We start from the raw sequence: 13,489 nt of genomic DNA on the forward strand, positions 1-13,489 counted from the left end.
TGTGGCACCAAAAATTTACATTCACAAAACTCAGCTGCAGACTCTCTCCAAATATATGCCACAGTTTCTCTCAAACATCTACAGAGACTTGGATATGCACAGTTGGTGTACTTTGGGAGAAGTATTTCTCGATGAAACCATACACAAATTAAACTCTGCGGATGTTCGTGAGTGACTGTGGCATTATATTTGGAAGGAGATGTTGCTGTTGAATTTTCAGAACGTAAATCCTCGGCCCATTGAGCTCATCAAATCTCAGCATGGCTTACTCAGCTAATATGCTGATGTGCGTGCACTGCGTTGGCTCTAGTAGCCCGAAAAATTAATATATTCAGCTCATTTTTTTACATTCATGTAAAAACAACCCTGCAATATGTTTTAACTTTAACAAGTTATAATTCCCATTTATCTTAAATGTTAATAGTCTCAGATGCTGTGACTGATTAAGACCAGCTGCACACCTGCTGCTGATTGTAATTGGCATGGGTTAACAGCAGGTCTGTGAGGAACAGAAGGGAGGCCATTTTCCCAGAAACAGGGCTGAGTTATATTCCCTTTGTTTTTAAAATAAAAAAGACTTTTTTGTTGTACTCCCATTATCAGATGTCTTTTTCATTATTCTATAAGGCAAAGCCATGGCAAACTTTGACACATGCAGACGTGTAAATGGCCAAAATATTGTGTGTGTAAATGTGGTCATTGACAAGACAAATACTGTATATACAGTATGCCTGTTGTCCCTCCTGACAGACCTCAAGACAGAATATTTATTCATGCATAACTAGTTATAGCCCCAGAAACCCACAGCATCAGCTGGTTTTTGTATTCATCTTAAAATTATCGACCAGTTTATGATCAATAATCAATAATATTACCTTCCATTGCAGACACAATAGTAATGTTAATACTGCCAAGGACTAACAGGGCAGAAATACTAGAAAGCATTTAAGTTAGAGACAAATAATGTATGAAGTGGATAGCCAGTCCATCCAGGCAAAACTGAGAAGGACCTGAAGAAACACCTGTAAGCCACAGGGATGATCTGCAGCCTTGCGTGGAGCTGGGATTGTTTAATGTTTCACCCCCTTGTTGTACCTGACTTTGAATGCCCAGTCATGCTCATGCTGAAGCACCCATCGCAACCTCTGCTGTCAGATAAGAACTTGCGCTCCTCTGGCATTTCTTGTCTGCCTGTCTATCTGACCTCCACCACAGATCCCACGTCATTCCCCTGTCTGATCTCCCAGGCACCGTGACACACGATGGGGACTAAGTCCAGCTGGCTCCACAGGTTTCCTTTGCTGGGAACCTGCAGTACACTGCCTTTCACCACCTTTAGTTTATTCAGGGGAAGAACAAAGGGGAACTGAAGAATATTTTGTGTTTTCGCGTGTATTATTTATAACTTAACCTTTAAGCTTTCCGCCACTGCAGCATTTAATGAGACTATTACTTGACATCCAGATTTTAATTACACTGCTTGGTCAGACGGGGCCATGTTCTGCGGTTTATGGGATAATATTTCACGGGTATAAAGGATGAGTGTTTAAAGGGTCTGAGCGCTTCCACATCATAATCTGCGCAGGGAACGGGTGAAATCCTGCGGTGTGGCACATGAGTCATCTCTCCTGCCACCTTGCAGAAAACCAATGACACCCCCCGAAGCCCCGCTCCCCACCCCCATCCCCAGGGTTATTGCAGAGCCCCCTGGGTGTGCTGTCTGTCTGTCTCTATGCAGCTAAGCACGTCGCAGAGCGTCCCATCAGGCTTTGCTCTGTCTGTCAGTGCTAATGGCTTTTATCCACCCTGCTACCCTGCCCCTCTCTCTCTCTCTCATGCATCCACCCTGCCTCTCTCTCTTTCTCTCTCTCTGTCTGTCTCTCTTCTCTCTTTCTCTCCCTCGTGCATCCCTGCCTCCCTCTCTTTCTCAAATTCAAAATCAAAATGCTTTATTGGCATGAAATACATTTGTAAATATTTCCAAAGCGTACACACAGAAACAGGAATAAGAATAGGAATACAAACATGGATGTATTATTTATTTTTATTTTTTTTCGAAGAACTCCTTGCAAATTTCAGTATATTTGTTGCAGTGTAGAAGTAAGTGTACTTCTGTCTCAACCTCTCCTGTCTCACAGTGATCACATGTCCTCTCCTGTTTGGTGCGCCAGGTTTGTTTCTGTCTTCCTGTTTCAATGGGTAGGCTGTGATCACTTAGTCTGTATTTGGTAAGGATCTGTCTCTGCCTCATATCTCTGACAGTGGAGAGATATTCTGTCAATTCTTCATTTCTTTTTAGCATATTGGAACAATTTAGTTTGTTTTGTAGTTTTGCCATTATCTCGTAATGTTCCAAATAAGAATCTTTTGCCTGATTTATTCATTCATTGATTTTAATTGACGCAGTGCTGATGTGAAACTGGTCCTAGTTAGTGCTGTTAGTTGCTAGGTTTGATAGTTTCGGGGCCAGCTGACTGAGAGGACTTCTATTGGGGCTTAGCTCATGGTATAGGAAGGCCTTATATTGGAGGGAATTTGGTTCGCTTTGTTTTAGATTAATCCAAAATTTGAATACTCTTTTTTAATGTTAATAAGTGAAGGGTAACGGCCTAATTCTGCCCTGCATGCATGGTTTGGTGTGTTTCGGTGGACCTGGAGTATTGTTTTGTAGAATTCAGCATACAGGGTTTCCACTGGGTTTTTCTTCCCCATTGTAAGGAGCTAAGTGGGCCCCCTACCTCGCTTCCATATAGCACAATCGACTGGAATATGCTGTCAATTATTTTTAACCTTATTCTTATAGGTATTTTAATGTTCTAAAATGTTCTTTTAATGGCATAAATGCCCTTTTGGTTTTGTCTTTTAGAGCATTCACTGCTAGGGTAACGCTCCCTGATGCACTGATTTTCAGACCAAGATATGTGTAATTTGTGGTGTGTTCCAGTGTTGTGTTACAGAAGGTGAAACTGTATCTGCTTCTCTGAGACCTGGCCTTTTTTTGGAAAATCATTAATTTTGTTTTTTTTTACTGCCAAGTAAACTGGCAGCATTTTCCTAAGACAGCCAAGTTCAGCTGTAGCCCTTGTTCTGTGGGAGACAGCAGAACCAAGTCATCTACATACAATAAAAATTTAATTTCGGTGTCACGTAGAGTGAGTCCAGGAGCGGCAGATTGTTCCAACATTGTGGCCAATTCATTAATGTAAATATTAAATAACGTTGGACTTAAGCTGCAGCCCTGTCTCATTCCACAACCCTGAATGAAGAATTCTGTTCTCTGGTTGTCAATTTTCACTGCAAATTTGTTTTCTGAATACATTGATTTAATAATGTCATATACTTTACCCCCATACCACTTTGAAGTATATTGTGATTTAATCTTTGGTGGCAGATTGAGTCAAATGCTTTCTTTAAGTCAATAAAGCATGCAAAGATTTTGCCTTTTTTAATTTGCTGAACATGTTTATCTATGAGGGTGTATGGGGTATAAATATCAGTTGTGTGGTGTTTTGGGAGGAAGCCAATTTGACTCTTACTCAAGACACTGTGCTCGATAAGGAAATTTATGATTCTTGAACACTTTCTCTCTTTCTCAAATTCAAATGTGCTTTATTTGCATGACAAGTAAACTTGTGTTTCAAAAGCAATGGGACATACAAAATGACAAATAGACCCCTACAACCAGAAGAGGGAAAAAATAAAAAAAGAGTAACAACCCCCCATACACATAATGAAAGTATAGATACACACACACACGCCCAGGTTAAAAGATTACCTCGCTTCTCTCTCTCTGCTCTCAAATTTTCATGATAAATATAGGCATTGGTATTGCCAAAGCAGAGGTTACAAAATACAACTATGAACAATATGAATGATAGACTATGGATTTGTAAAAAAAAAAAAAAAAAAAGCAGTAAATGATGTTTGGAGTGTGTGTGTGTGTGTGTCTGCTGTGTGTTGTGTGTGAATGCATGTGTGTCTAGGTGTAAGCGTGTACCAGAGACTGTAAAAAAATACCATGCCACACCATAGTGCCACTATAAAAGCTGTTATTTGTCTAGATTGTGGATGTCTTTAAAGTCTCGCATCCAGAGTGCATATGAGTGCATTTATCAGTGTTCCTTTTGATTGAGAAGTATTTCATTGTCTTCCACAGCAAAAACTGTATGGATTGTGGGAGACGGCACAATTAATGTGAAATTAATAGAAATATTCCATTGATCAAAATATTGTGTTGAAGGTCACACGTATTTGTTGTCTGTCACATGTAGTAGACCATTTTTGTGCCGGCAGGTAATGCCGGCCCTTTCCGCTGGCTACCCACCACAAGTATATATTCCAGACCTGTGGGAAACACTGGAATATATTGCAAATTTGGCACATTCTATCAGGAAGTGTTTCCCTGTTTCAATTTTGTTGTTTTTGTAGTGTTGGTACAATCTTCTTTCTACCAGCAACCATGATTTTTTATGCCTGTCAGTCTCAGGTTAGGTGGTGCTCGTTGAGTCTGTACCTCATCAAGGTGGTTCTGTTCTTTGTCAGTGACTCCGGTCAGGTAGTTTGTTACAGTGTACTATACTCAACTCTTGGTATCACAGGGCTTTGTATTGATGTGAATGGGGGTCACTACACTTCAAGTGCTTCCTAAATTTGATTGCCTTTTTTTGTACTTTGATAAGTAATGAGTTTGGCCTAATTCTGCCTTGCATGCATTGTTTGTTTTGTTTCTAAGTAACTTTAGGATTTGTTTACAGAATTCTGTATGCAAGGTTTCAAACAAGGTTTCAATTGGATGTTTGTCCCATTGCCAAATTCTTGACTGATGAGTGGACCCAACACCTCACTGGCATAAAGAGCAATTGGTTAAATTTTAGCTACAAACATTTTGAGCCAAATTCTAATTGGAATCTCAACAGAAATGTGTTTTTTTATGGCATAGAAGGCTCTGGGTCTCACTGCAGAGATTCCTGGCGAACTGGTTTTTAATTCTAAATAATTGTAATTGGAGGAATGTTCAATATAATTTGTTCCTAACATGAATTTGTATTTTGTTCCCTGAGATCTAGATGTTTTTTGTTATGTCATAATTTTAGTTTTATTCGGGTTTAGTGCCAGGGCCCAGTAGTGTTCTAGCAGATGCTGTAGCCCCCCCATTCATTCGGTAGCGCACTACAGGAGCGAAACAACTTTTACTTGGAATTAGGGCTTGATGCCGTGGCAGGACCAGTCGTGGTCTGCACCGTCTCTCCTGAGTGAAGAAATTTGTTTTGTTGTCAATTTTGCTGCATTTGTTCCCTGTGTACAGTGATATTTTGCAATCACAGGTTTACCCCCTACACCTCTTTCAATAACTTTGTAGAATAACCATTGGTGCCAAATAGAATCAAACACTTTTCTAAAATTAAAAAAGCAAGCAAATATTTGTTTTTTGTTTGGTTTACAGATTTCTCAGTTAGGGTGTATGGTGTAAATATGATTGTTTGTGCAGTTATTTGTTAAAAATCCAATCTGACTTCTACTCAAGACATTATGTTAAGTAAAAAAGGTTAAAAGTCTAGAATTTATGATACAACATAGAACCTTCCCCAGATTACTGTTCTCACAGATGCCTTGATAATTGTTGCATCAAAAATCATATTTAAAAAAAAATCTGCCACAAGGTGCATCTTCAGACTCCATCTATACTCTCCAACTGACAGGTTAGCCCCAGATCTGGTTCCCCTGTCCAACAGACATCTGACCCAAAAAGTGTAATCATCGATGACTCTATCATTATGGAACTGTGGCTAAATGCGGCGAAATAACACTTTTTTCTGGCACCAGATTACGTGATACAGCCAATGAAATTCCACTGATCCATCTGAATATCAGACCATTGACAGACATTGTTCACATCTGAAGAAACGACACTCCCGGACCAACAGCCTGAATTGTTAAAACGACTTTGTTCATCGGCATAAAATTTACTGGTCAAATTTTTATATCTGGTCTGATCCCAGCTCTGGGGCGTGAGTCAGGTCGTTTCAGCAGGCTGTTGAATCTGCACGTCTGGCTCTTCTCTGCATGTGCTGGACACAACGCTGATTTCATTGGCAGGCAGATGTCCTGACAGCCTGAAACCCATTTAGCGTAGCTCTAGGTTCCTGAGTCTGGTGATGCTGTGTTTGGGTTACTAAATGTTAGAATATAACCTTTATGTCAGGATTTCATGTCCTCAAACGAATTTCATTTTTTTATGATTGCTGAATCCTGGCTGATGATGATGCTGTTACACTTGAGGTGTCACCCTCGACATTTCTTTACTTGCACCAGCCGAGGCTGACAGGTTGTGGAGGAGAGCTAGCTGTTTTTTTTACAAGGATATATTTAAATGCTCTCACACAAATCTGGGTAGTATTTCTTCCTTTGAATATCTTTTTTTACGGATTTATGTACATAGAACTTGCGGCGCGAAATTCAGGTAGAAGAGGGTATGTTACTGGGTACACAGTCTGTGTGAAATTAACATCTTATTACTAAAGCTACACCTAATTATGCAGTCAGCGAATGGGTCTGCCTACTAATCACATTTGTTATGAAGCAGAGCTTAAAATACGTTCCTGCTTTGAGTATATTCATCAGATGTGAAGAAATTTATATATTTTCTGGTGTGACATAAGAGAATAACCAGCACCACGGTCAGCACAGAACAAAATGTAGACTGTGATAATCCTGCTGTGGCAGCAATTGTTGGTTGAAATAATCCAGATGCGAGACAGTGTAAAGATGTGAGGCTTGACTACTGGCGGCATTGAATCGGAACTTTATGTGAGGGGTTGTAGGTCATCTTTTATTTCTCCCAAAAGAGTCATTATTTCTATGGCCGGGTGTTTGTCGCAGAAGGTGCAAGTGTCACTGATTCCATGCATTTTGTCTCTTTTTTGCCATTTTTAGTGCTTTCTGTGATTTTTTGTCAGTTTTGGATCATAACTATAATGCAGTCTGCAGTCAATTGCAGCGGTTAACAGGTGCTCCATCAAAGACTCAAACCTTGAAATGTAGGCAACAGCATGTACAAATATAATTTTAAAGAAATTTTTTAAACGTTTTAAACAAGCATGCAGTAACCCGCTATTTATTATTCTACTAATGCAAATTGAGCATGCTCTGTTTTTATCAATGTTCTGTTAAAGGCAAAAAGCATGCTCTTTCCGTGATGGACAAAAGCAATTAAATGCACCAGTCTATCAATGCATTCACTCATATTTTTTTTACGAGTGGCAATTGGCCACTGATTTTTTAAAACTTCACGCACTTGTTATTGCCACTACAATTGTGCATGCTATTTCAATTATTTCCCACCGCTGCGCATGAGATCTGTTGGTTATTTTAATAAATAGATTTTTTAAACACAAATTTCTCCCTCTTTTTCAGTTTTCCGTGATTTCAAATTTTTTTTGCCTTGACTGTTCCGTCATTTCAGCCAATAAAGCTAAAGTTACGGTGACAAACAGCCAGCCTTAATTATTGCATGACTGCAAAAATCTGTACTGTTTGATGATTTCTTGCTTGGGGAGTTGAAATAGCATCATTCTTGTTGTAAAGATTCTCTCAGTGCATCTTTGAGGCCTATTCGTGTCTCCTTCCTGCTTGTGCCTTGATTTACACCTGCTCTTCAGAGGCAGAGAAATGCAATGCAAATATTGACCCTCGTTAACTGCACAAACTTTAGTAAATTCAATGGAATACGTGATCAGCTGAATTTTTAATATCTCTGCCCGTTATTTGCACAGTCCTCTCTTAAATGCATATGGAGAGAAGTGCACCTGGTGATGACTCGGGTAGAAACACACACATACTGCACTTCCAGCCCCGTGTGCCTACCTGTTTGATGCGTAACACGTATGTTTCTGGGGCAGAATGCGTCATGTCCGCATCTGAAACGAGTCACAAAAGACTTCTGGATCTTAGGCAAACTGCAAATCTTATGTGTTTTAGTCTACAAACCTTCTAGATCAAGTGCTGATTTATCCATATATATTGCCCTGTCAACCACTTAGCCACTGAGTTTTTAAATATCATTGAGTCTTTTAAGCCAGTTTTAGCAGTCACTGGACAAAATCATATTAAAGGTCACACTCGTGACCTTGTCCTATCTCAAGACTTAACATTAAACAATCGGCACTGTAAAGATATTTCAATGATCAGAGAAGTGTTTGGGTCCGTGCTCCCCAACACTGACAGCACCACACGTGGCTTTGCGCACTCGCATTTCTAACACCTCGTCCGCCAGGAAACTCTCAGAAGCTACTCAATGGCTGAAGTTTCACCTTCTTCAGACTCAAATCATCTCCTTTAAAAATTAAATTAAATTAGCTTAGCTATACTTGATGTCATTGCACCTTTTAAATTGAGGAAACCTAATAGGTCCCACTTAACTGCTGGTCAACTGATGGCTAACCCTGAATGCTTGCTTTTATATCGTAGACCTTTTTATCTTCAGGCAGGGCTCTTCTGGTTGTTCCACAGTCAAGGCTGAAACTAATGGTGATCCTGCCTTCTCCATGAGGGCCACTGGACTGTGGAATGACCTGCCTGAGGAGACCAGGCTAGCAAATTCAATATCTTCTTTTAAATCACTTCTAAAAACACACTTCTTACAGGCTGCTTTTACCTGCCCTTTCATTCGCGATCTGTTTTATTACATTTTATTTCCCAGATCTGAAAGTTCTACTGGACTTGTACTGGTCGTTTTATTATTCTTTCAGGCACTGTATTCTGCTCTCCAACTCTCCGACCATGTACTCATTATTTTATTCTTTTTTTATTTCATTTTATTCTATTTTTTATTTTGTCAAGGACTTTGCAACAGTGCCATGTATTCGTTGCCTTTTGGTTTTTTGTTATTTTATTCCATTCTAAGTCATTTAAATTTATAAAGCGGATTTGGATATAATAAAATTACTTATGAAGTAATCGGTTTGAGAAAAGGATCTGTGACAAGCAGAGTAATATTCTCTACTGTCGCCAAAGCCTAGGTCAATCGTGTACTGTTTCAAAGCAGTATCTGCCTTATTGCCATGGTAACGGACAAACTCTTAGAATCAAAAAGGAGCACCTGTGTGTACTGCTGTCCTCATTGGTGAGTTCAGCCCATTAGTAAGTCTGGCCTTGGGACTTTAGACATCTGCACGAAACAAGGATGGTTCCTTTGATTCCAGTTTGGCCTGTGAACAAGTAGTGCTGTTTCCAACTTGCTTACTGATCCCTACATAAAGGACAAAAATTGTCTGGGAATTGCATAGTCTGTATTTTTAATGGTGTTTGTCTGCTTAGTACTAATTGCATTGTTTTGGTTACATGTAGGGTCTACTTTTGGGATTATAAAAGATAACCTCAAATACTGTCACATGTACCAACAAGTAGCACGGAACCATTTGACTGATGTTTACTGGATATTCAACGCCATGTTTTTCCCAGTCAGGAAATGTTGTTTCGAGGCAGCTCAACAAGCAAACTGGGCACCAACAGCTGTGGGGCACACCATAACAATAACTTTATCTGTGAGAATATTAAAATATGACATTAACAGCAGCCTTTAAAATGACATCATAAAAAAAGCATACGAATTGCTTAAGGTTAAGCATACTGATATCAGAAGGGTTACTTTACATCGTGTTTTATGATTTGTTCATTTTAATTCACTTCATTTTCACTGTATGCAGTTCAGGTTTTAATACTGGATGAATGGTGCATATGAATACAGTTCATTAGTATATTATAATTTTATTGCAGCTAGTAGTTTCAGATAAATCACAGATAAACAGGACTTGCACTTCTCTAAGTAGCCCCTCATCTGTAGCCTTCCGTCATATGTGCCAAGTTTCAAACAGGATGAAATGGATATTTTTTGGAATGAGTTGGCAAATAAATCACGTGCTCTAACTCTCACTCCGAGCAAAGATGTGTTAGGGTGGCACACACCCTGCGTTCAGTACGAGTCTGCTTCATTTCAGCGCTTATCGTCAGGGGTAAAGTTGTTTCCCATCTCTGTCTTCACAGAGGCTTATAAATACATTTTTAACTTTTCATCCTGTTGCACAAATTGTGCGCCGGTGTTCGCCCCTCAATCTGTCACTGCTGGTTACTCACAAACCTGGCGTCCCGGCAGATGGAGATCGTAAATCAGTATCCGAATCTGCTCGTAAATCTCCTCCGCCACTTACTGGAAGAGGGCTTCTGCGAAGTAGCACTTAGCATTTCCAAAGGCGCACTGCATTATTACAGGACCACATTTGGGCCCTGTTTGCATCCAGTCCCACACACTGTCAGAAAGCCGAATTCAGGAGGGCACAGTGTGTCTCAAACTCTCTGCCCGAAGGGAACTACACACAAAGGGTAGAATCTAAGTAAATCTCTGTGTAAAACTAATACGGTTTGTGATAGCTCTCTTGTAGTACTGTGTGACCTGTGGTGTGGATGGTCTCTGCCTTCCTGCCAGGTGCAGCTAAGAATACATTATAGCTGCAGTGGTCCTCATATTTTAGATATTGTGGTTTATTATTAATTTCATTCAAAATGGGTCTGTAATAACACAAATCCTTGCGGAGCAGTGCGTGTGCAAGGTGCCGCAAGATTGGTCCTCAGCTGTCTAAGCAGGTGTTTCAGTACAAGTCAGCGGTTTCCCTACAGGTGTGTCAGAGTGGCTAAGATGTGCCCAGTTCAGCATTGTGAGTTCCTGTAATTGACCTTATTGTCAGTACCTGATCATTATACCACTGACAGCAGGTCTGGTGGCAGTTCAATCAATGACAGATCTTCAGTTACAGACAGGGAAGGAAGAGATGCAGCCCAGAGTGTTTTGGCCCAAAATGGTGGATGCTCTGTTCATGATGTCTTTTCAGAAAATGTTAGCCAGAACCAGGTAGCATGGAAGTAGTTGTGTTGAAACTGCAGTGTGAAGAAGTGTCTGTGGAAATCAATCCCATATATCCATTTTTTGTCAGGTGATATTTGTGCTTATTGGATATTCTTGTTTGTACTGGATGAGTTGTGTATCAGGGTTGTCACAGGGAATAGATTATTGCATATTTGTTTCCAGTATTTGATATCAGCAATTATAGTTATTTTTCCATTCTGCAGTTGATAGAGTGCAATTTGTTTTTAACAGTAGATCATATGATTTTGAGAACAGTTTCTGTGAGTTGGCCGTGAGCTTCAGTTCTTCTGTCAGTGGTTGAAGGATATTGTTTGATAAAGTAATTGCTGTTTTCAGTGAGGTCAGTTTCAGTTGCAGGTATTGCACAAAGCTCTCACTCCTGATAGAAGATCTCTGGATTATTGTTATGAATTGGAGTTGTTTTCAAATATGTGTTCCATGCGGATAGTTTCCTTGAGTTGAAAAAAAACTTTCTGTTGGAAGAATGTGATCTATTATTGATTATGTTGTATTTAAAATTTTAAAATCAGAGCAGTCCCATATTCACACAACATATAGTAGCTGTGGAATTAATGTATAGTTCATAGAAAATTGAAGAAAATTTTTTTTTTCTAATCCAAAATATATCTATTGAGCTTGGGGGAATCATTCCACAGGCAAATAGAATGGAGTAATTAAAGCTACCCAGTCGTGACAATTTAAGACTGTGCCGGTGGTGCTGCATAGAAAAGGCATAGGAAAAAAGGTTAAGTCTGGACCGCTGCCATCAAAGTTAGAATCTTTATTAACAATTAACAAGGGAGCACAGTTATGTTTGGCAGTACGGCTCTGTTCTGGAAACCCAAGCATGCATGGATAAGGCAGGGAGGCCCAGCAGCAAACCCCCCAGAACAACCGTACGCCAACACACTGCTAGTACGGTGGCTATGTGTAGCGACCTTCAGCTACTGGAAGAAGCCATTCGTCCAGTCAGCTCAAGACCAGTCTGTGGGTCAGTGGGTGTGTGTGCCAAAAAGCTTGTGGGCTTTCCCCTGAAGGCTTGAAGTAAGATTTTAAGAAAATCAGGGGAAAGTACTTTGTGTAATGATGAAAGCTAGGCTGTGCATATAACCTTTAGCTTAGCTGCCTATGTAAGCCCAAGGCTGTTTTAACTAGTGAATTAATATTTAGTATTTGCGCCAATAAACCTGTTGGTATTTCCCCAAGTTACAAGATTAAACAAGGGAAATATCCTACTCCCATAGCAGTATAAATGAGTCATTGGTAGTAAAATGGTAGCATCCATGCTTCTGTTCTGCTAATCTCATTGCTTTTGAATGGGGAAAAGTTTGCCAATGCCCTATGGATATCACGGTCGTAAGGTGTGTAAGCCTCTTAAGTGAGACACCAGTCTGTGAACTTAATGCGAGGGGACTGTGGACACATGCAACAAATGTATTAATGGAGGAAGGCTTTTCTCTTGACTCAAAACAGTGAACCAAGAAGGCACAGAGAACTGTATATTAACAGGCACGACAGCTGCTCTTACTGGTTCCAAATAACAGACATAAGACCATGGAGTCAAGCATCTAATGTAGAATTAGCCAGTTTCAAAAAGCCTAATTGCATCAGCTGGAGTCGGGTCTGACTCATGTCCTGTCTGAACTAACAGGCTTCTGTATTTTCTACCATTGCATTTTAAAATGCCACTGCAATAATAAGGGAAACAGACAAACAGCAGTGTCATAATGATGAAGAATGCATATACTAATAATAATATGCAAATAATAATATTCCAACCATTACATGTACAGTACTATTCAATACCGTCCTGTTATTAGCTATGGAACAGTCTGTCTTCACTGGACATAAATTTGACATCACAATAGTACCATACTAGTACCATACTATAGCTATCCTGAGTGAGTCCGCAGTGCTTTGTCTTAAGCTGTTTATTTGTATGGATGGAAAGCTCTGGCTTCAGGTTCATGACCTCCCTAGGCCCAAACTGTTGGGGTGGGGGGGTTGTTGGGTAGGAGAGGGATTTCCACGGCACATTCTCTCTGAAAACCCCTTAATGACTTGTTTGTGTGCCTGTATGCTAAAGCCCTATTCTCCCGACACTTAACCACGGTTCATTTGCTCTCCCCTTGGTTCTGCATCAGGGATCTCAGACGCAGGCCCTTGAGGGCTGCAGAGTCTGATGGTTTTTAGCGTTTCTGCACTTGAGTGCTTAATTGAGATCACTGATTGGCTGCGGAGTTCACTCACCTTGTTTCCAAGGCCTAAGCTGGCTGCGGAATTAATGGAAACCACAACAACCAGCATGCACTTCTGCTTCCTGTTATATTCCGAGGGTTTCTAAACTTCTCCGATTCAACAGTTAATAATGAGGAGATGGAGCGCTGATGAGTTTAGCTGCCTTACTATAGGCGTAATTCTGAACAACAGAACAGGAGCTCCCATGGAGCAATGCTACAAGTACAGTACGTCTACCAGGACAGCTGAAATAGGCAATGCAGTTAAATACATAACACGTCCTGTCTATTCCATCCTCCGTTGTCTTCATTTGACATAAAACACAGAGGAACA

Source organism: Anguilla rostrata, chromosome 15 (genome assembly GCF_018555375.3).
Source record: "Anguilla rostrata isolate EN2019 chromosome 15, ASM1855537v3, whole genome shotgun sequence".
In the NCBI taxonomy this organism is placed as follows: domain Eukaryota; kingdom Metazoa; phylum Chordata; class Actinopteri; order Anguilliformes; family Anguillidae; genus Anguilla; species Anguilla rostrata.